A 23,829-nucleotide genomic window follows, 5' to 3' on the forward strand; every position below is an offset into this window, starting at 1 on the left:
AATTTATACTGAATGAAAGTGTTTAAAGTCATGAATCTTGTATAAATAGATGTGGAACTTTTTGTGGAAGAGGTTTGTAGCATATTTTAAAATAACTTTTCTCTCGATATAGGCTTTTATTGTCTTTTTTTCCTGATAATATTAGCTTTTTGTTTTTCTTTTAATCCAGTGTTACTTGAGAGTGGTGGGTACTTTTTTTGGTCAATTTTTCTGGTAAGTAGAGAATTATCATAGTTTTTGTACATGAACTATTAATTTTTAGAGAAGGAAAATACAACAAAACTAATAAATCTACATGGAGCATAGTTTGAAGAAGAATACTGTATAGTATTGAACTTCCTGCTCCTAGTCCGTGAAATGCCCCAAGATAAAATGATTCTATGGTTAAATAAATTGGGATACTTCCACATACTTTATTGCCCTCTTAAAGATTTATCGTGCACATTAGCTTAGTAAAAGCTTCAGGAAGGTCTGTAGTTAAAAAAACAGTTTCATTTTGTTTAACTCAGCTAGTCCCTAAAAGTAATTGGTCATGGATTCTTTAAACATTTTTTTGGCAACACACATCACAGAACCAGTGTTTCATGGAACTTCCTTTGGGAAAGGTCGATATAGTTAAAAAAAAAAAAGCACTAAAGAGCACTAGAGTGGGACCAGGAGCTTGTCCCCCTCGGGTGTCAACTAGCTGTGTTTTGGGGCATTTCCCGTATCCTTTCTGCATTGCCGTTTACCCACCTGTCAATTAACAGGGTTGGATGAGAAGATCACTAGGATTGTTTTTACCTCTGACATTCTGTAATCTTTTCTTGATGATTCAGAAGCCATTTCAGGATTTTTCTGGAGCTGCAGCATCCTTCTTGCAAGGATCAGTCCTTTATCATTGGAGGCCATGCAGAAAGACAGATGAAGGGGGTGCTGGTGCTGGATAACAGGAAACTCTGTTGTTTTGCTCTCTCCTCTTTTAGCTGGTTCCATTTGTTTTTTGTTTCTCATGTTGAAGTTGTATCTTAGTAGGGCTGGCTGTTCTTAACTGAGTGTTGTAAAGGCAGAACCAGTGTTGGGTTGGGGGGGCTTTGCTGGGTTCTGAAGATACTGAAATTATGCTCTTGTGATGTTAGCTTTAATGGTTCATGTAGGATTTCATGTTACATTTAAAATGTTGTGGCATATTTCAGATATAACATGATATCTATTCATGTTTGGGCTTTTGTAGTCTGGTCTCCAGAGAATTTAAAAGAATTCTTGATATTGCTACTGAAAATACAACTGTAAATGGGAGTTGGATATACATATAATCACTTAACTGTTAGTATATATTTATACTATGCTCGAGATGATTTGTGCAACTTTGGATATTTTAAATAGCTTCTGATTTGGTTGTAGACGTGTGACATTAGACGCTCATTTTAAAGGACAAGCAGAAGTAGTGAAAAGCCCCCATCAGTGGGGATAGATCGTCGTAGTCTAGGCCACAGATGGTGTCAGCCTTTTTACCAAATTTAACAACGTGGATGGTGACCCAGTTTGTTGCTTTTTGTAGCTTGAAAGAACATGATTAAACAAACTTAGAAAATAAGTACCTTTCAGAAAGGCAGATTAATTCAGATCAATGGGATAATTAATGTAGCTGCGTGTGCAAGCCAATTAATATTCTGACTTTTTCCAGGGAAATTTGGGGCACTAATCTAAGTGCTGTCAGACCATTTGGATTTCTCAGCTAACAAGTGAGGGAATAAAATATAGGAAATGGGTAAATCTCTCTTCATCCCTCTGGCAGCGCCTCCCCAGTGGATCTTTTCTTGACAATTCTTAAACACTGGTCTTTTTTGTGGGGGAAGCGGGCAGTGCGTTGGTTTGGCAGGCCTTTCTCAAACCGGCATATATTCCTTTGACCTCTTAGTATTCTGAAACTCACAGCATTCAAGTTTGTGTCTCGGGTTCACTCGGGTGGTCACATGGCCAGATGAGTATTCTCTGCCTGACTGTTCAATACTTCGTTTCCCACTGTGGGAAGGGAAGATCTTTGTGGATTTCCCCCTGACTCTTAGCAAGGTCCCATGCCATGTCAGCCCTCTCACCAGGGAGCCGGGTTTTTTTAATACATTTGACCCAATTTGTACCAAAGTGATTGCTCTATTTTTGGGATCGGTTTAGAGGCAGCTGAACAAAGCTTATTTTTCATCTGTAGTAAATACCTTTCAATTGATGTGAATGGCAAAACGAAGGGCAGAGACCAATATGGGTTGCCAAGCTGTACATACCAGGGAGCTGGCAGTTTTCTTGGCCTCATAGCTCTGTGAAAATTGCCTATGTTGCGCACTGAGAGTGAGACTCAGGGCCAGCTTTGTGGAAGACGTTTCTGGCTGTTACAGGTCGTTTGTAGTGAAATTGTTACTTTTGTTGGATAAGTACTTTTGTGGCCATCCCCATTGGTCCAACGTGTGTTTGGCCTGGGTCGTATGTAACTCAGTGAGCTTTGGGGATTTGGGGACTGCCTTGGGGGCAGCAAATTTTCCCAGGGTTAGATTTTTTTTTTTTTTTTAACATAAACAATCTCAAGGTTCTATGCAGCTTTCATTTGTAGACTTGCAGGGACGAGTGGAGGCTGAAGCCATGGAAACAGCGCAACTCGGTTCCCACACTAATACCCCTCCTAGTTCAGTCTGTGGCAGTATTTCCTCAGTTCCACTTATTGAAAGCGTATGTCATTTATTTAATTTTCTTCTTAGCACGGTGCGGCGGGGAGCTCTTCTTTATGGAGTGTCAGAGTGGGGATGATTACAGTGTTGTACACTGTGTTGAAAAACGCTTTATTTTGCTTCCCAAACTTCAGTTTCTCATAAGCAAACTGATGCGGTTGAAGTTTTCAGTCTGTGCAGCCTGTTCCTGGTCCTCCCCGACCCCAGGCTACTGCCACCTTCCTTGTAGTGCTGAACTGCCTCCAATGAGAAATGTCCAAAATAGTGGTGCTCCTCTGCCAGCTCAGACCTTCTTTGATGTCTGCTAAGTACGGCCAAGGCCTCCCTATCCTTGTATCAGGCAAAGTGCCTGGCTCATACCAGGGGCTCAGTAAATGCTTGTTAAACTCTGCAGGAAGTTTTACTAAGTCTCTGCCCTCTTTCTCAGCTTGTTGTTGAGGCCCATTTGTGTGTGTGTTTAGCTGTTGACGTTTTGCCTCCACAGCATCCCTCCCGTCTTCCCCTTCCTCTCCATTCACACCGTGGTCGGATGACTTTTGCTGGAGAAGTGATCCTGAGGCTTCACTGGCTCCCCACTGCCCACCAAGGAAAGGACAGACCGCATGGCCAGGTCCCCCTTGGTCTGTCTGACCTTTTTTTTGATTTATCCTCTACTCCTCTCCTTCGTAGCCCCACCTGTTTGTCCACCAACCGTTCCGAAACACTCCTTCCCTATACTTGCTCCACCTCCTGGCTTTTCCTCCACTGCTTTCTCCATCTGAAAGGCCGCCTCCTCTCTACCACCCCATCTTCCCATGTCACTGTGCTTATAGCTGTTCAAGAATAATCTCAAATTACGTCTCTCCCATGAGGCCTTTTCTGACCCTGATCCAAAGTAGTGTCTCTTATATGACCCTCTCTCGTGGCACTTTGCATATAAAATACCCTATATTTTGGGTATTTATGTGCATATCTTATCTTTATCTTATGGAGCATCTTCAGAATACAATTCATAATGAATTGTCTTCGAATCTTCAGCGGTGCCTGGCGTGGTGGTATGTAGTAGATGTTCAGAAAATATGCGTTGTCGATGACCGCCAAATGAACAGCTCTCTCAGGAGAAGCACCTCACCCGTCCTTTCCTCTGAGCCATGTTCAGGATTTTCTTGGGTGGCAGCTCCCTCTTGGGACTCCTTGGAGGTCCTTGGCTGGGGGGTGGGTGGGAAGTTATAAGTGTTTATTCCTGAAAAGCTTAGGGTCTCTTGATCCTCTTCTCATGTGCCTCTGGCTGGAGGAGCCCTCGCAGCTGGGTTTCAGAGGTGAGCAGTCTAGTACGTTTTGTGCTCTGGCTCCAGGGCTCAGAGTAGCAGAGTGGTGGGAGCCTCTCTGGGGAGCAGTGCTGGCTGTGGACTCTTGTCAGTGGGACCAGATGCCTTACAGTGGCCAGGAATGCTGTGGGACAGTCTACTTAGATTGCCTTCTCTCCTCCATGACTGAGATCCCAATGTACAGTGTTTCCTGGGCTTAAAAAGCAAGTTCATTGTGTCTGCATGCTCACGTAGTGTAGCATCTCACATTTTTTGTACATAGTGAGTGGTGTGAATTGTAATATCTGAAACACAGTTTCATAACCTGGTTCATTGGGCTTAGCCTGTCAGCTGGGTGTTAGTTCTGTACCTCATCCACACTGTGTCTTTGCTGTGTTGTCTTTCTGTTTGAATTGGGCGTTCTTATTTCTGCATGCCTAGATTCTGTCTGTTCTAGGACAGCTGCTTCCTCAGTTCACCCTGCTCTGAACCTTGTCCATTCCCCACCTCCCACCCCACCTGCCTAAGTGAAAGTGCTTGCTTTCCTTCTGCACTCTCATAAGCATGATAAACTCTCCTCTTTACAGATATCAGCCTTTTCCCCCCTTATTTTATAATTGCTTTGTGAAGTGGCTTGGGGTGTGGTGGTTCTGCACATGGGCTTTGGGGGCTGACAGTTACTTTGGATAAAACCAGCATATGAGTTCCTAGAGGCTGAGGCTGGAGTCTGATTCATCTCTGTAGTGTGGTGAACTTAACCTTGTGCCTGGCACACAGTAGGCACATCAGGAAATGCATGTGGAATGAGTGAATAAATAAATGAATGACCGTACAAGGGCTCCATGGTATGTCCTGATAGATCAGTAGTTAATTTTCAACAATTGGCTAATGAGTAATGTTTGCCTGAGAGGCTGACTTTCATTGTCCGATATTAATGAGAATCCCAGGAAACACCTGTCAAACTTTGCCTTTAATTTCAGGATTGTATCTTTCTTGAAAAATTTAACTCTTTAAATCTGAAACAGGAGAGAAGAAAGACAAGTGATTGTGGACACTTTTTGAATCCCTTCGTCATGAGCTGGCTTCTGCGTTCAGCGTTGTGCGTGAGCCGTCTGTGAGTGGTTGTATGTGAGTGGATGTGTGTGTCACATTTCTCGTAGAGGTTGGTGGAGGGGGAGCAGCAAAATGCCAAGAGTGGATCGACTTGTGTAGGAACACTTTCCCAGAGCTGGTTTCCTAATCATGAACTGTGAACCAGTTTATGTGCTATACAAATAATCGCATCTCTTTTGTAGTCTGACCTCACTTTGACAAAGAACAAGTTACCTAGCTTCATCTTTTATTGAACAGACTTTGATCGAGTTTTGACAGTTTTTCCAGTATCAAATCCAACTCTTAAAGAATTCAAATTTGCTACTATTCAGGTTCCTTAAGAAAAATTCCTAGGGATCCTCTCTCTTTTGGTTTGTTAAAAAATGAATCTCATTGTTTTATAGTCACACCTTATTCACTGGAACTTCCCTGCCCAGACGCTTTAACAAAAGAGCCTATCTTAGAGTGAGGATTTTTGGATTTATTGGTGTATTAGCCAGAACTTGTTCGATTACAAGTTGTAGAAACACAACTCAAATTGGCTTAGTTGGAAAAAAAAAAAGTATGTGTGTGTGTTTGTGTACTATATTAACTCAGCTAACTGAAAAGTCCAGGGGGTAGAAATCTTATCAGACATAACTGGAAAGGGAGCTTAAAAGAGGTTCTCAGGATCCCCCCTAGCACCCCGGCCCTCAGGTCTCTGTGCAGAGTCCGACTGGCTTCCAGCAGACCTGCCGCCTGAAATGGGCATCCCCTTCAGCCCATTGTGGGAGGCCTATGGGGAGATGCGTTCCTTGCTTAACCTCAGCTCCAGTTCAATATTGTAAAAACGATTGTGTGAGAAACAAGAGACCCCTGTAGCAGATTTGTGGGTAGTTACCTTTTTTAACCTTCCCCATCAGTATTTGTTTAATTTTTAACTATCTGCAAAGTATGAGAAAAACCTGACATGGGGGGTCAACTTCCCAGCAGTAGAGACACATGTCTCGTTCAATACTGGTCCTGGTAGTGGTGGGGACTTCAGAACAGACCCCCAGTAGCTCCTCCCTACGAAAATGCGTAAAGAAATCACAGAGGCTCTGAAATCCTGGCAGTTGAGCTATAGGGAAGGACCTCGTGGGGTGTTATTGTTGGGTGGATGGTGCACTGAGGGGAGGGATGTTGGTGGGTGTCCCTGTCCTGCAGGGATGGGGGTAGGGGTGGAGGATTGGCGGGTCATCCAGGAAGAGATGTCAGCATTCCGCCTTCTGCCTCCTACCGTGCTCAGACTCCTGGGGCTCTCTGCCATCAACAGTATGGGATGTGTCCCCCAAGTTCTATTCTGCCCATTTGATCAAAATAAGGAAAGTGGCAGAAGGTATCTTCCCTTTATAATTGAAGTGAGATTGGTATTCTCACATGGGAGGTTCTTGGGGCAGTAAGGCTGTTTGGCTGGACAGGCAAAGCTGGCAATGGGAAGTGGGGAGGAGGACTCAGTGAGAAAAGCTGAAGATAGGGTTGAAGGAGGCACTGCTTGAGGTGATGGATCCTGTGTGTGTGTGTGTGTGAGCTGGGGAGAAGTGTGGGTGGATGGATGGGTGTATGTTTTTGACACACACCTGCGAGATGAAGCCTTCCTCTGACAAGTTTTACTAAGCAGGGCCCCAGACACTGCCCAGGCTGGGGAAATGACTTTCTTCTCCAGAACCTCAAAGCAATTATTTCTGCTAATTTTTCCCCCTCCTCCCTACTGGCTGAGTGGTAGTTTTAGAAATCACAGGACATCTGTTGAAATTATTGAATGAGTGAATGTGAGGGTCAGGCTGGAGGGAATTGGGAGCTGACCCGAGGGAGGGAAGGCAGGCTGCAGACTGCTCAGGGAGAAGGTGGCTCGCAGGTGGATCCCCCTGGTAAGAACAGAGGAGGGACCCTTGGTCAGCTGTGCCTGGGGACTCACAATAGGCTGGGTGAGAGGCTCACGCCTTCCCCTGCCTCAGTCATCTTCCTCCTTTTCCCGTGTCCAGGGGGAAGTCTAGCACAGCGTACTTACAGATATTTTTGTAGATCTTTAAGAACTCTTGTTTATAAGAAAGGAAGTCAAGGCACCATTATTCACCAAATATTTATTGAGACCTGCTATGCAGAGCACGCCAGGCTCACGTGTCCCTGATTTCTCGCCGGTGCTGCTGTGCCAGCCGCCCTTTCATTAAGGAAGACCCACAACATGGGGTCAGAGAACAGCCTTCTTTGTTTTTCATGTTTTGCATGCTTATAATAAATTATCATTCAAAATTCACACAAGTAATACATGAATACATTCTTTTAAACAATTAAAACAATACAGATAAAGTGATAGTCTCCTTTCACCTACCCAACTCATTCTCATCACAGTAATCAGTTTGGTGTGATCCTTTCAGAACTGTTTTTCACTGTGCATGTGTGTATGTATGCATAAATAGTCTGTGCCTTTTGAAATACGTAATTACAGTTTCAGTATTTTTAAATTTTCCACAAGTGGGAACATAATACATGCATTATATAGCTTCCTTTTTTCTACTTAGCGTGTCTGCCAGATCTTTCCATATCTGTATGTAGAGATCTAACAACTTCTTAGTTACCATAAAATATTCCATATATGAATGTACCACAGTTTATTTAATTGTTCTCGTTCTGATGAGCATTTAGGTTAGTTCCTAAAGTTTTGCTACTTGAAACAATGCTGCATTGAATATCCTTGTGTGTACTTCTTTATTCGTACAAGCAAACATTTCTCTGGGATAAGTGCTCAGGCATAAACTCCCTGGGTGGGAGGGTAGTGCGTTTTTAATTTCCATACTGACTGCCACATTGCCCTCCATCAAGCCTCTATCGATTTAAGCTCCCACCCCCACATCTCCTTGAGATCAGCAGTCACTTAACTCTGATGGGTGACCTCATTTGTTCTTTATCTTAGGCTGTGGGAAAGGAACTCTTGGGGGTAGGGGACAGCCTCTCTCTTGGATGTTGATAGACGTCCAGAGCACCTGGTTAGAGCACAAAGCCAGGAACCCTGAGCACTAGGTTTGTAATCTCTTGAACCAAAGACTCAGATGAAAGGCACCAAAGCGTGTTATTCTTTCCCCTACTTTGGGCGCCATGCAGTTGGGGACTGTAGCTCTTTCAACTGAAACCTTCATTCTAGGTAGCTAATAGGTAAATAAGCTTCTAATATAAAAATCAAGTCTTGGTTTTGGAATATTTGCTTGCTACAGGTCAGTTCCAAGATGAAAACTGCCTTTATGTTCCTTTGGGGAAGAAAAATGTCTAATCTGGTATGTTTCTGCTGTCCCATATTCTTTCATTATTAATTATTTTATTTTCACACATATGTAAAATCTTGCCGCTATTATGGAATTTATTAGAGGGTTTCTACCCTTCCTACCTCCAAAAGCTCTGAGGCGGCTTAGGAAGTGGAAGTTGATGAAAGGTGAGGCAATTGAGAGTCAAACACCTGGGCACTGAGTTGGCCTTCAGGTTTTCCAGCAGTGGCAGCAAAAGGGAGCACATCCTAATTTACTCGGTCTTTCTCCTCTCAACGATGGGAAGCAGCGCATTCATTCAGAGAAGCACTTTCTAGGAACCAAATCCAGGGAGGAATCTACAGCATGAGTCCTTGTACAGGCACGTTGTTGGGACTCAGTGAGTCGTGTCTTTGCTGTGCTTTTGTGCCAGTCAGAGATGCCCTGTAAGCAGACAGTCTCTGGAGTCATAGTTTCTGAAGGGTTAGGGCACTATGTTAAACTGTGGTGTAATGAAGGCACTCTATATTCTGTAAGACCTTTGCTTTTTTGTCATATAAATTACTGTAGAACTAAAGCGGGGAAAATTAAAAAAAGAGTAGTTTAACACAGCTATCATTTAATCATATGTAAAGTACCTTTTGAGTGTTTATTATGTGCAAAATATAGTCCATTAAACACATTAACTTATTGTCCTAACTTGGTTTAAGTCAGAATACAAAAGGATAGTATGAATTAATGCAAAGAACCCCTCTAAAACCCTCATTTGGAAGAGATGTGGTTTTATTATTTTACTCTAATGTAAACTAAGGAAATGACCAATATTTTTAAAAGAAGACATCCTTAGGGGCCAGCCCGGTGGCGCAAGCGGTTGAGTGTGCGCACTCTGCTGCAGCGGCCGGGGGTTCGTCGGTTCGGATCCCGGGCGCGCACCGATGCACCGCTTGGCAAGCCGTGCTGTGGCGGCGTCCCATGTAAAGTGGAGGAAGATGGGCACAGATGTTAGCCCAGGGCCAGTCTTCCTCAGCAAAAAAAAAAGAGGAGGATTGGCAGATGTTAGCTCAGGGCTGATCTCCTCACAAAAAAAAAAAAAAAAAAAAAAAGAAGACATCCTTGGATGTTTTTCAGTAAATAGATAACAATGAGGTATAATGAAACACTGTTTATATTTAAATGACTGCTTTTAAATTGTACAAAAACAGCTTGAATGGGTAAATGGGTAAAATGCTGCCCTTTTATACCAGTAATTAACCCCTTAGTCCTTTTTTCATGATAACGCAAAAGTGAACTTCTCTTTGGGCTTTCACAAATTCTGAATTATTGAAAGATAAATTAATGGTGAATCTATTTAAAGCTCTTGTCAGAATTTTTATCTGGTGGGTGTGAAATTAAAACATCTAAAGTTCTAAATTAGAATGCGGGGAAGTGGCAACACCCAGCAGGAATTTGGTAAAAGAGAGGTGTTTAATAGATCTTTTTCTAGAAAGCCACATGGGGTGGTACTAGTATGGTCAGGACAGAAAGCTTTGGTATATTTTAGGTTGGCCAACTGAGTAAGCTAATTGATATCATTAGAGCCAGGTGGGGCAACAGTAGGTTAGATGGCCTGGTTCTGATTGACCCTGAATGGTACTGAAGATGAATCACAGAACCAGTGAGGTTGGCATTGGAAAGGACCTTCCAGACTTATAGGAGGTTGTATTCTTTTTTCAGTCCCAGCAGTTGACTTGCTCAGGGTCACACAGAGAGAGAGGAGCCAAGTGGGGACTTAGGCCTGGGGGTCTGTCTCCCAGTCCCTCTGCCACTCTCTGCAGTTACAGTTATGAATCCGAGTTGAAGCCAGGCACTTCCTCTCTGACCGGGGCAGGGTCTGAGAATACCAGGGGCAGTCAGGACGTCTGAAAAATCAGATGACAAAAGAATGTCTCTTCCAAGCAAGCTGAGCATTCAGTTAACTTTTAATTATCTCCTTGATTTTTTTAATCTTCTGAAAGATAGTTTTGATCACTCCTCCTTCCTCTGTTTTACTGCATAAATTATTCTCTTACTTTCTTCATGCACACCAACATGGAGAAATCCTTTGGCCTTATTTTATGGAAGGAGGCAGGGCACTGGCCAGTGGATATGGGAGGGCGGGAGAGAATCAGCAGAGCTGGTGGACAAATGCAGTGGGTTTTCTCTCAGTTATCTTGTTCCAGTGTGCTTAGCATTCCCTGTCTTTTTGGTTGTATCTGGAGGCACAGGGATTGCCTCTGTTACGAGCTCATGCTTGACATCTACTGAGCTAGGTGGGCTTTGTATATAGTCTCCTTTAATTCTTTTTTTTTTTTTTTTTAAAGATTTTATTTATTCATTTTTTTCCCCCCAAAGCCCCAGCAGATAGCTGTATGTCATAGGTTCACATCCTTCTAGTTGCTGTACGTGGGACTCGGTCTCGCGTTGGACGGAGAAGTGGTGCCTCGGGGCGCGCCCGGGATCCGAACCCGGGCCGCCAGCATCAGAGCGCGCGCACTTAACCGCTAAGCCACGGAGCCGGCCCTCCTTTAATTCTTATTTAATCCTCACCATAGACTCGCGAGGAAGACGCCACTAAAATCCTCCTTGTACAGGTGAGGAAACACGGCCCGGAGTGGATAAATTGCTTACACGAGGCCGCAGGGCCTAGTAATTGGCAGGGCCAGGATTCACACCTGGGGTTCCTGACGTAAGACGTAAGTGTGGGGTTCCACACTCCACCACTAGGCCATGCAGGGAAGTCGGGCTGGTGCTGTCTAAACCCTGAGCAGAGGAGGGTGAGGCTAAGGGCAGAGCTGACGTCAGAACCTCGAGGTTGGTCTCTCTGGGCAGGCTTCCCATTCATGATTTGGGTTAGGGCTTGGAACTGAGCTTTGGGGAGTGTTTCTGTACCACCTCACTCCCACCAGCCAGAGACACGTCCAGGTTGGGGTGGAGGTTTTTACCAACCCTGCAGCCCTCTGCCGACCTTCTGAAGCGCCTTCTGAGTCACCCAATTAAAATGGGAATGAGTAGAGTTTAGATTTGAGCATAAAGTAGATTGTATTGCATTTTAATTCCTTGAAAAGTGTTACTTGTGCATGGAAAGGGCGGGAGCTCTTGCGGTGTGGGTTAGAGGTTTGTGCCGACCACTGGACGGTTGTAGGAGTAAGCAGTTAGGGTTATGGGCTCCGGAGTCAGACAGACTGGGCTCAGTCTCCAGCTTTGCCATTCGTCGCCTATAATGGGGCAAGCTGCTTTTCCTTGCTGAGTCTGGTCCTTTTCTGTAAAAGAGGAAATAAAGTGGCTAAAGGGATTAGCCCAGGCCCTGGCTCCTGGAAAACGTGGAGTCAGTGTGGGTTATCACTATTGCTGTGAGCCAGGGTGACGTGTCCTTAAGCCTCAGCACAGTCCTGTGACAGACAAGAAACTGGGGTCAGACAAGACTGACCGACTTGCTCCTGACCTGGTAAGGGAGTGGCAGAATGGGGATTGGATGAGGGTCAAACCCCTCCAGCCACACTGGAAAAGTTTTCTGGACAGTTTGCTGGGTTGGGGGTTTGCTCACCAAAGCCATTTTACGGAAGATGTTTTCACCAGACTGACCTGTGCCGTCTGTCCTGCTGAGTAGCCTAAGCCGGTAGTAGTCATAGAGGGTGTTGGGGTGGACCTGGTGAAGAAGTGATGGAAAGCTATCCTGCCGGTCGTAGGAGGACCTGGACCATACCCCATCTTCACTCAGACAACAGTAAAGGGCTGTTTAGTTCCCCCAGAACACCGAGGAAACAAAGGGGGACTGGTTTAATGGTCAGGATCTGCTTCTACCTCAGCTGGGAAGACGGAAGCCTACTTCTGCATAGTGAGTTATCCTTGAAGTCCGGTAGAAAAGACCGGAGCTCCACACCTTCCCATGAAGCTTGGTGGTGTCTCTAGACTACTTTCTTAGCTCCCTGGGAATCTACTTGACCGGCTGTGTCTTGTTCCTGCTCAGCCCAAGTGGGAGACCCTTGACCATCTCTTGATTTAAATGTTGCTCAGAAGAGGAAAGAAAACAAGTGCTAAGGAGCAAAACAGGTGTCGGGAGTTCTGGCCTGATTACCTTGCTCTCAGGAAGGAAGATTGGGCGATTCCTAGAATTGGAAGAATGACAATAATCGCTAGCGCCTGCCTGGGCTCCCATCATAGGGTCTGTTTTCATTCTGACGGGTAACTTGTGAGTGTCGCTCACATTTTACAGAGCAGGCAGCCGAGCTTGGGGCTGTTAAATGACTTACCCAAGATCAAACAGCCAGAAGTGGCAGAGGTAGGACGCAGACCTCGTGGGCCTGGCCCACCCTGCCTGTTCCTGGGCCTCACGGAGTCCTCCCTGCACGTTGTTCAGGTGGGAGACTGAGGCTAACAGGTGGGATGTGACTTGCCAGAAGTGAGGCTCTGTAGAACCTAGGTTGTCATTGGTTCTTCTCTGCCATGTGGTCCCTGACCTCAGTTTCCTCACCTGTGAGGTGGGAGTGATGATGGGAACACTTGCCTCACATTGTTCAGAGGATTAAAAGTGATTTTGTAAGGGAACCCTCTTAAACACAATTTCCTTATACATCAGGCCTCACTTTTTCCGGCTTTTAGGGCTTTCCCTCATCTGACTCCCTCCCTCCTCTTCAGCCTGTGTTATCCTGTCTTCAGGAGAGCAGAGACTTTGGAGGAAATAGATCTGGATTTGGATCCAGGTTTGCTGCTAACTAGCTTTGTGACTGAACAATTATCCTACCTTCCTTGGCCTTAGTTTCCTCATCTGTAAAATGGGGATAATAGTGCTTGTCTCACCTTTAGCGTGGAGTCTTGTGAGGAGCCAATGAAATAACGTGTGAGAGAGCCCCAGTTTACCAAAAGAGTATTTAATTGGTCGGGAATGGTGGCAGGGAGAGTCTCTTGCCTCCCAGTAAAGTTCAGGGTTCAGTGGTGTCTGAGTGTTGGGGGAACTCCTCCTGTTTCCTCACTTGGAGTGCTATAGGGTTTTTAAAATCACAGTCACAGGCCACGCCTGTCATATCCCTGTGTTCTCTCAGGAGTGGTCATTTCTTGGCCCTAGGACTTCTTTTTTTCCTCTTTTCCTTATGGTGGCCCTGTCCATGGAGGTGGGAAGAGGAGCACGCCCCTTCCCTTTTCTTCAACAAGGGCTTTGTTGACTGCTCCCAGCTCGGGGCTTGCCGGCAGCGGGAAGAGCTGTGTGGGAGCTGGTCGGGGCAGCCGAGTGAGTGGCCTGGTGCTGCCGCAGAGAGGCTGCCCGCTGAGCCTGCCCAGATGCTGAGGTCGGCATTTTTGGCAGCAGGGAGCCTGTGTTCATAGTCTTCAGTGACTGAAAGCAGAAAGACCAAGGGCAGTTTGGGGGTTCTGGGGTTGGCATTCGTGGCCATGCTGATGTTTTAGATGGGAGTGGCTCCCCTCTGTGCAGTGAGCTTCTAGGGCCTGTGTCTCGAAGTTTGCACCATTTGATTTCAGGTACCAGGCAAGGATGTTGTAGCTGTTTTCTTGTCTGGTTTTCACAACAGGTCATGCGGTGGTGACTAGCACTCCCATTTTGCAGATGAGGCAAATGAAGCTCACTGGGGTTAACTGAAAGACTCTTTGCTGAGGTGATAAACCCATAAGATTATAAACAGGTCCTGTGGTCTCTCTTCACTGTTTCAGTGCTGTGCCCCGCTGCGTGCATGAGGCATGTTGTGGAAAGAACGCTGACTTGGAGTCAGGTGACCTGGCTTTGAGTTCCTGCTCTGTACCTTCACTTCCATGTGACCCTGCTTTCCTCATTGGTCATAAAGTAGGAAGTGAAAATGGGATATGGGTGAAAGTGTGTTAGAATCTAGAAAGCAGTATACACATGTAAGGCAGTATCCCTATTATTACTGTCTGCTGAGAGTGCCTTCCAAGGAGAGGACTCAGGCCTCGCCTTTCCCTCTGATCCCTTTAGAAAGCCGTGCAAGGCTGAGTCCTACATCCACTCTTGTCTCCCCATGATGCCAGTGCCACATGTGGGCCCCCGCTACAGGGAAGGAAAGTCACATCCACCAGCACAGCCACAGCGATCATGCTTGGGGTGCTGGGGAGAGGCTGAGGTGGGGGAGAGAAGGAATGAGAAAGCCACAGCTTGAGCCACAATCAGAGCTACAGCTTGAGCTGACCCTGCCCCTTCACAATGTTCACAGACCAGCTGCTGTTTGAAGTCCTGACTGTTCCTTGAGCTCCTGAAGATTTGTGGAATTCACCGTGCTTTTGAAATGCAAACCACAAACAATTCTGCCTAGTAGTGGATAAGCCTGTGACCCAGCCAGCCCTCTAGGCAAGCAAATGCTATTTCCTGGCTTTAAGTGTGAACAGAGCATAGTTAATATCACATCTTCACTCTGTTCCTAAATCTGCCTGCCTTTTGTCTGTGATAAAAACTGAGGTAATGAATGTAGTCCCAGCCTGGAGCTGGGGGTTCTGACATGTGTAGTCCCAGCCTGAGGCTGGAGGTTCTGACATTTGGGCCTTGACTCCTTGCCATGCGCAGTGGTTGCGTGTGGTGTGCTAAAAGGTGGGCCCATGAAATCAGCTGTGATGTTCTCTGTGGAACCTCACAGACCAGCCCCTGGGGTGGAAGCAGCCCTGTCATCTGAACCACAGACTTGCTTGTGTTTGATCTTACGCTGTTTTCTTATTATTTCTAACACGAGTGTGAACCTCTTGTGGACAGGGACCCAGTCTTCCCTCTGTCCCAAATCCTCCACTGCTCCTGGTATGGGCTGTTTGGTAAATGATGGGCCATTTGATGAAGCAGCGCTGGGTCTGCATCAGGCACCCTGAGGTTGCTTTAATTGCTATGACTGTTTTCTTAATATGGGCCTGATGTTCCCTCTTTCCAACCTGGGAGCAGAATACTAGAGAGAGAAAGAGAGAGAGACCCCGTTGGGAGAGACAGTGATTGTGTAATGAAAACATCAGAATTTACACAGCCAAAACATAGTGCCCCTTTCAAAGGCGTTATTCTGCAGGCTGTACCCTCATCCCAGTGATGCGGGAACGCGTGTCCTCAGAATTGCTTTCAGAGCCAGTTTCTACTTTTCATTTTGCTTTGCTTCTGGCTGAAAATGGGGAGATCCAAGTTGATCACTGGCCTTATTCACCAGTCTTTCCTTAGAGACACTCTTGGGTATTGTAAGAAAATCAAATCTATTTTCAAAGATCCAAGTGTTCTTATCTTTGAGGATCCTGAGAGGAATGTGTCCTAGGCTCTGAAGAAGGTCTTGTACTGGCATTTTGGAAACACTCTGAGGGATGGCAATGTTACCAGAATTAGGTGTCCAGCTTCCCAAGCTTACTACTTTGAAGGGAACAATACTTGTTTATATGATTCTGGTGTGTTTATTCAACAGCGCAGCCTTGCTACTTTGCAGCCACACTTCTCTAAGTCTGCAGTCTCATCTGGTCCGACTTGCTTCTTGTGCCGAGAGTTCTTCTACCTCAGCTTTTCTCTCCAGCTGTTGGCCCCAGCAAAACGCTCAAGTGAGATGTTTTCCTCCCAGCCATAGCCTGGTTCTTAAAGCCTCCCTCACCCCTGGCAAGGCATGTTTTCACGTTACCCCAGTTCTGGGGAGTGATGATACAGTCCTGACCCTTGCCAGGGATTGGGGATCCTCGGAACAGATGTAATTGTGCCATTCACACCTGTTGTTTGGCGATTTACAGAAGCAGAGTAACTTCAGTTCTCAGTAGGGCTCCTTGGGCTTGCCTTAGAACAATATGTAAGTTTCTGCATTTCTTTTTTCTTGCCTTTTTGGAAAAATGCACTTTTGATACCAGTTAAGTTAGATATTTTAATCTTAGATTCAGCAAAGAGAGCTCCACCCTTGCCGTGTGTGAAGCTGTGCAAGTCGACAGAGACTGCTCTAAAAATAGTCCCCTTGTTTATAAGTGGGGCGTCTTGGACTTAAGTGAGTGTTCTGTAGCTAGTTAGATGATCACAGCTGGTCACTGGCACCTGGCATTGGGACCTGGGGGCAATAAAGAACAGAATTAATTGGTCTCCACTAAGTAGATGGGATGATGGCGTGTACATTCTTTTTTTTTAACAGCTTTATTGAGAGATAATTCACATACCGTACAATTGTCCATTTTAAATTCTACAATTCAGCAGTTTTTACTATATTCACAGAGTAGTGCAACCATCATCAAAATCAATTTTAGAACATTTTCCTCACCATGAAAAGAAACCTCATACCCATTAGCGATCACTCCCTATTTCCCTCCAACCTCCCGCCTCCCTCCTCAGCCCTAGGCAACCTCTAATCTACTTTGTCTCCATGGATTTTCCTATTCTGGACATTTTTATATAAATTATATAATATGTGATCTATCATATCTAGCTTCTTTCACTTAGCGTGATGTTTTTAAGATTCATCTATGTTGTAGCATGTATCGATACTTCATTCCTTTTTCTGGCTGAATAATATTCCATTGTATGGATATGCCACATTTTATTTATCCTTTTGTCAATTAATGGACATTTGTGTTTTTTCCATTTTTTGGCTATTACTATTATGAACAATGCTATGAGCACTTATGTACAAGTTTTTGCAGGAACCTATGTTTTCAGTTCTCTGGGGTATATACCTAGGAGTGGAATTTGCTGGGTCATATGGTAACTTTAACATTTTGTGGAATTGCCAAACTGTTTTCCAAAGCAGCTGCACCATTTTACATTCCTACAAGTAATGTATGAAGGTTCCAGTTTCTCCACATCCGTGCTAACACTTGTTAATATATGTTTTTTGGGTACTAGCCATCCTAGTGCATGTGAAGTGGTATCTCATTACAGATTTACGTTTCTCTGATGACTAATGATGTTGAGCGTCTTTTCCTGTGCTTATTAGCCCATTTGTATATGTTCTTTGGGGAAATGTCTATTCAGATCCTTTGCCTATTTTTCAAATTGGGCTATTTGTTTTATTATACAGTTGTAAGAGTTCTTTATATATCCAGGATACCAGTCCCTTTTCAGATATGATTTGCAGACATTTTCTCCCTTTTTGAGGGTTGTCTCTTCATTTTCTTGATGGTGTCCTTCAAGCACAAAAGTTTTTATTTTTGATGAAGTGCCATGTACTTTCTTAGGATCTTATAGCTGGGTAGGGCCATTGAGGTAGGACCATCCGTTGTCCTAGTGATGGGAGATTCAGAGAGGAGGGACTTCCTCAGGGTCACAGACCAAAAAAAGTCAGGACTAAAGTTTAAGTCTCTTGACTTTCACCTCGGGGTGTCCTGTTTCTACTACCCCACTGTTTCCTTTTTTTTTTTTTTTTTTTTAAAGATTTTATTTATTTATTTTTCCCCCAAAGCCCCAGTAGATAGTTGTAGGTCATAGCTGCACATCCTTCTAGTTGCTGTATGTGGGACGCGGCCTCAGCATGGCCAGAGAAGCGGTGTGTCGGCGCGCACCCGGGATCTGAACTCAGGCCGCCAGTAGCGGAGCGCGCGCACTTAACCGCTAAGCCACCGGGCCGGCCCTCTACCCCACTGTTTCTGAGGGTGGGAAGTTTAGGTTAGGTGTGTAGGGAAAGAGAGTTGGTAGCTCTGAACCATTCTCATCTCCCTTGAAGCAGACAGGCTTCAAACTGTGCTCTGCTTGTAGATGGGACTGACCCTAAAGTGCCTCCCCATAGTTCATTTGTTTTTAAATAGAGAAGGGTACTGTCAGAAATTTGGTCCTTTCTTTCAGAGAGTGCACTATATGAGAGAATCGCCTAGGGCAGTGCTGTCCAGGGTGGTAGTCACTAGTCACATGTGGCTATAAGAACTTAAGTTAAAATTAAATAAAACTTAAAATTCAGTTCTTCAGTCATGCCACATTTCCGTTGTTTAGTATCCATATAAGGCCACCATATTAGATAGCATACACTGGGAACATTTCCATCACTGCAGCTAGCGCTGTTGGACAGTGCTGGCCTGGAGAAATTTGTGTCCCCTGCCCACTGGCATTCTATCCATGCCTTTGACCCAGGTTGGTGCCTAGGACTTACAGCCTTGATCTGTCTTCTGTATGTTCCTCATCCACCTGCCACTCAGACTTGCTGTTTATGTAGCTGCCTCTGAGCTTCCTGGCAAGCCCCTTACTCAGATTAGATGTTCTGTGGGCCCTGGTGGCAGAGACACTTCCCTTTTGTAGTTTGTGGTCTTGGTTGCCAGTAAAGAGACTAGTGCCTTCCCTCACTTTAGCCAATAGATGTGACTTGCAGAACTAGAGCTGAAAGATGCTTGAGAGGAGTGTGTTCTTTCTTGGAAAGGCTAACTCCTATGAATGAATGAATAAATTGATCTGCTCTTTGAACAAGAGGAAGAGGTTGAAGGACTTCTGAGTTTAGTTCGTTTGGCTGCATTGGTTGATAGCCTTTTGAGTGGGTACTTCCCTTTAGAGGCAGTTGATCCCAAGGATTTGCAAGATTGTGAAGTGACGTGAGAGGGAGGCGGGAGGAGTTGGAACCCTGGTGTCCCAAGACAGTGACATGGCAGATTCTGGCCTAGTCCTGCTTAGCGCCCTGGTGCAGGTTGCCTTTATTTTGGGTGTCTATAATCCTGAGGGCCATCCAGGCCACTGATCCCAAGGTGACCAGGGCTGCACAGAGTCTCAAAGGAAGAGCTTTATGTAAAAGGATGGAAGACATTGTGGTTGTACCAAGATGGAGTATTAGACCAGAGATGAGCCTAGGGAGTATCAGAGGAGAAGGGATTCACCCAGGCTCACAGCAAATTAGTGTTGGCAAAACTGAGGTTAGAATCCAGGTCCTGTGACACCCACGTTGCCTTATGCACATTCCACATGCTGTGTTATATATCTTCATTTGCAAAAGGGACAGGTACTTCAAACACACAGGCAAAACGAATTCTTGGAGACACTGCCAGGCCTAGACATGAGTTAATTTAACCCACGTTAGGTGCTAGATCTTGCCTTCAAGCCTTCCTTTGCCATTGTCGTCATTAGAAAGTGTTAAGAAACCTTTTAGTTAAGGCAGGATCACCCATGGTTCTCATTCCTTCTCTCCAGCTGATCTCCACGATCTGTTTTCTGCAGGGAGGTCTGTCCTTGACTTTAAAGAAAGTGTTGTGAAACAGAGACTTGTTATTTTTGAAGTCAGCCTCATCTATCAGACTGTGAGAGCCTTGAGGGCAAGGACAGCGTCATCTCTGTCACCACTTGGGGACTGGTACGGTGTGTTCATTTAGTAGATGTCTGTGGGCTTTTTCTTTTTCAGGAAAACTCCCCTTTTGATGGGTTTCTGAGGTGTGAGGTCCCTTCTCCCTGTGGTCCTGAAACTTTGCCAGTTCTAATTTGGAAATAGTGACCAGAAGAAATGGAATAATTTTTCTGTCCGTCACAGGGAGAGTTGCCCATTTTGCCTTTAAACGTTATCAGAGCTGGAGAACTTTCAGGTTTGTACTGAGAAGTAAGGGTTACTTTTTGCTGAATTGGGCAGTGGGTAGATGTAACCCAACAGGACATCCTGGGAAGGATTCCCAGAGCAGTGAGTGGGCAAGCAGGGAATTGTGGAAGGAATTCCATGCCATAAACACAGCATATCTCGCTTAATAGTGGAACTTTTCTGCTTTCTCTTCCAGAGGTGGAAAACAGTTCTTTTCAAAGACAAGCTTAATGACTACTGTGCCAGCACAGAAAACTACAAGATAAATTTATGTACCAGTTTAGCACTAGAAATGCAGTTTACAAAAGATCTGCATGAAAATCTTAAAAACAGATTGAAACATCTTAGGCTCAGCTGGAGTACTTTTAGTTTAGTTATTAGGGACAGGGCTCTGGGGACAAGATCATGGGACAGGGATGTGACCCAGGTCAGAGCACCTGTCCATCTGGCCTTTGAAGGCTCTTTTGAGTTTCATTTTAATTAATTCCGTGTTCGGCTTTTACCGGGGCCTAAGTGTCTCCGGTTGGAGCAGAAGAAGTTTTCAGGCTGAATTACTTGGATCATTGCCTTTGTTTTCTTTTTCACATAGCCTGTGGATATCTGGCCTTTTCAGCCAAGGAAAATGGAAATGGTTTTAAACACTCATTTGAGCCATGAGTTTCAACCGTGTATTAATTTGCTACTTATTCCTTGTATTTCATATCTTCTGAGAAGCAATGAAATGATACTGGGGCAGTCCTCAAGGGTCCTTTGGAGGTACCTCAGGGGCCTGGAGCTGGGGAGAGGCAGGGCAGAATGGAGCTGTGGGCTCCACTCTTGTTACCCGTGGAGCAGCCCCCCTCCCTCTGTCCATCTTCCTCTCCCGCCATCTCTCTCCTCCCTTCCTTGTGTTTGAGGTTGCACTTAGGATTTCATTTGGGGAGAAAAGTTTCTAAAACTCCTTATGTAGGCAGTAGAGGAGAGATTGCTCTGTGTCTTTCCTTACTTGAGTCAGCAAGGACTTGGGGCTGAACATTTAGGGCTCGGCTCTTGTTCCTTCTTCCTAAGAAGAAGCCACAGGATACACTCTAATAAGATCTCAATTTTGTCTCTAACTCATAGCTGTTGCTTAGCTTTTCGGAGGCTGCAGAAGTAAGAAACCTGGTACCGCGAGTGAGCACAGGCCCTATATTTCTGTGTATTATGGACAGCTTGAAAAGTATTCAGTGTTAACCCTATTTCTTTTAATACGAAAAAAAGGGCTAGATCAGCGTCTGAATTTATTCCTGTCTTCTTCTAAAACAGTTTTCCTAGGGAGGAGACAATCCAGGGATGAAGAGTAGGTAGTGGGCCGTATGAAACATGGCAGCTTTGCAGTGGGGGAGGTGGGAACACAGTGGGAATAAGCCAGAAGTAATGTTTAAATGATCAATTTGGGGCCTTGCAGGTTTTTGTTATTTTCTGCCTTGGGTGTAGGCTTTGCTCTGTAAAGCCTGAAAGTGACCTATTTAATTCCCATATATTTGGAGCTCTCAGAATGTGCCGAGATCAGCCCAATTCGTTGAATGTTAACGGAAGGAGTCAGAAGTCAGTCCCTGACCACAAGGAGCTCACAGTTCAATGGGGGACAGATGGCCCTTAGTGAGCCCCTATATTAGAACTCCTCTGGTCCGAGTACTGGGCCCAAACTCAGCACAGACTGGATTAAGTCAAAGAGGAATTTATTGGCTCACATAACTGACTAGTCCGGAGATAAATCTGGAGTCATCTCAGGGGCTCAAATGATGTCATCAGGATCTGGTTTCTCTCTCCCCATCTTGACTCCGCTTCCTGTGTGTTGACTTTATTCTCAGACATGCCCTTCCCTTATAATTGCAGGATGACTGCCAGGAGTTCCTAGGCCTGCATCCTTCCACCTTCCTTCCAGCAAAAGACCGTGAGAGTTTTTGTCCCAGCCATACCAGACAGTCTTGATTCATCCCATTGGCTCAGGCTGGATCATATGCACATCCTGAACCCTGTCACGTGGCCAGGGTCATGTGAAGCACTGACTGACTTAAGCCCTGGTCCTGTGCTTCACTTGTGAACCTGGTGGACCCAACTCTACCCTAAGCCCCTGGGCTAAGAACAGAGAGAAATCAAAGCATTGATTGCTGAGGAAAGGTAATAGTGTCAGGCTGGAACTCTGGCCTGACCCATTGTTGGGGCAGGCTGAACTTGGGGCTGTATTCCCACCTGACATACCCTTGAGTCAGAATTTATTCCACTGTGGGTATAGCGTCTTGTTACCATGTGGTTTTAGCTGCACTGTGGATTTAGACACCAAATCCTATCTCCCCTGAGAACATTTTTCTTGCCCAGGGGCAAGGATGAGCCTTAGGACTTTGCCTCTAATATTAGATATCTTCGTAGTGATTACCATTTTGAGATTGTCAAATGCATAAGGGTGAATAAGGACAGTTGGTGCAACGGCATCACTCCAATTAGCCACATTATTCAGATAAACATATTGTAGTCTTTCTGGGGTTCATATAGCAGGGTGGTGAATGGTACAGATTTTAGAGATGTTGGAGAAAGACCTGGGTGTACAGCTTGACTGTGTAATGAGCCTTAGGTTCCTCGTCTGTAAAATGATAACCACCTCATAGAGTTGTTGTGAGAAATGATGTGATATGAGTAAAACACAGTGCCTAGAACATAGTAAAACCGTCCATAAGAGGTGGCTATTGTTATTCCTAATTTTTCAAATGAGCAGGGGGTACTGCCCGGTAATCTCTTTGAAGTTCGTTTTAGTGTTACCATTCTGTAAATCTATGAAAATCTTTCTTCCACTGTCCACACCTGCTCAGAGTTTGAGAGATGGATCCTCATCAAGGTTGAGATTTTAGAAAGCTCTCAAACATCATGGCCCTCACAGAGTACAGTACTCTATAGTTCTGAGTACTTTTGTGTTCATTCTCTCATTTGATCCTTAGAACAGCCTGTGATGAAACAAAGCAGCAATCACAATTCCCATTTTATAGATAAGGAAGTTTATCTGTGATTCACCCAAGGGCGTGGTGGCTGGAGAGTTGTGGGACAAGTCCTATGGTTAGGAATCTTCTCAGATATCCTATGTCCAATGTAGTATTCTTCTACTCCAGAGTGGATTTGCCTTTCTGATGTAATTCATTGAATTTGTTAGATATCTACCATGGTTTCAGATGGATTTGACTGGAGAGCCATATTGTATAGTTCTTCAAAATAAGAAGCCATGAGTTCATTTAGTGGAAAATAAGATTGTGCTTTTACTTCTTTGTTCATTGGCCTGATTTATCGCGATTGTATTGCGAACCTCTCCTGCCATTAACGCAAATTAGCTTAATTTGTGTTGTATGAAATGACATAAGTCAAGTTTGTAACATTTCAAAGTTACAGTCGGTAGCTTCCTAATTAGAATCTGAAAAGGTTGCCTAGCTGAGATCCAAGTCGTTTATCTTGGTAAAGGTAAAGATTTCTCAGGGAGGTTGGACTACTGTGAAAGATAAACTCTAAAATCTGATAAACTCTAAAATCTGTTAACACTTAGCTCATTTCTTCCTGGCCACACTCCTCAAAGTACTATGCACTAGTACTATTTAAACTACTGGATAATAATTGTGATGGTATTAATTATTTGAGAAAAATTGAATGTGCCTAGAAGCCAGTAGACTACTGTTGGAACATTATTAATATTATTATATAGGTCTTTTGGATGGGCCTCCATTTCAAGACATCTGAAAATGTAGACCAGATTAGTCAAATGCATTGTGCACAATAAATTTCTCTCTGTGTGTTACCTTCTTATTTACATGTGAGTGAAATGGTCGAGAACCAGCAAAAGCAAGATCATCTGGGGCAAGTTTATTGGTTGTTAGGTGGTTTTAGGGTGAGTAACGTCTGGTTGACTAAGAGTTCACATTAAAACCAGATTACTGGGCTCATGATACACTGGGAACGGGCATTCTGTGAAGACACACAAGGCCTTAACCCAGACTTCTAGTCTAAAGGTACACAGATGTCTCTGTGAAGACGTCTCCTACAGTAGAATACA

At 44.7% G+C, this 23,829-nt stretch overlaps 1 protein-coding gene across 4 annotated transcripts in view; it reads left to right on the top strand.

Moving 5' to 3' along the window:
- Positions 1-23,829, top strand: part of CACNA1D (calcium voltage-gated channel subunit alpha1 D) — a 340,557-nt gene that overhangs the window by 29,266 nt on the left and 287,462 nt on the right. The window lies entirely within an intron of this gene.

This window comes from Ceratotherium simum, chromosome 5, assembly GCF_057802395.1.
Source record: "Ceratotherium simum simum isolate JZ-2026a chromosome 5, ASM5780239v1, whole genome shotgun sequence".
In the NCBI taxonomy this organism is placed as follows: Eukaryota; Metazoa; Chordata; class Mammalia; order Perissodactyla; family Rhinocerotidae; genus Ceratotherium; species Ceratotherium simum.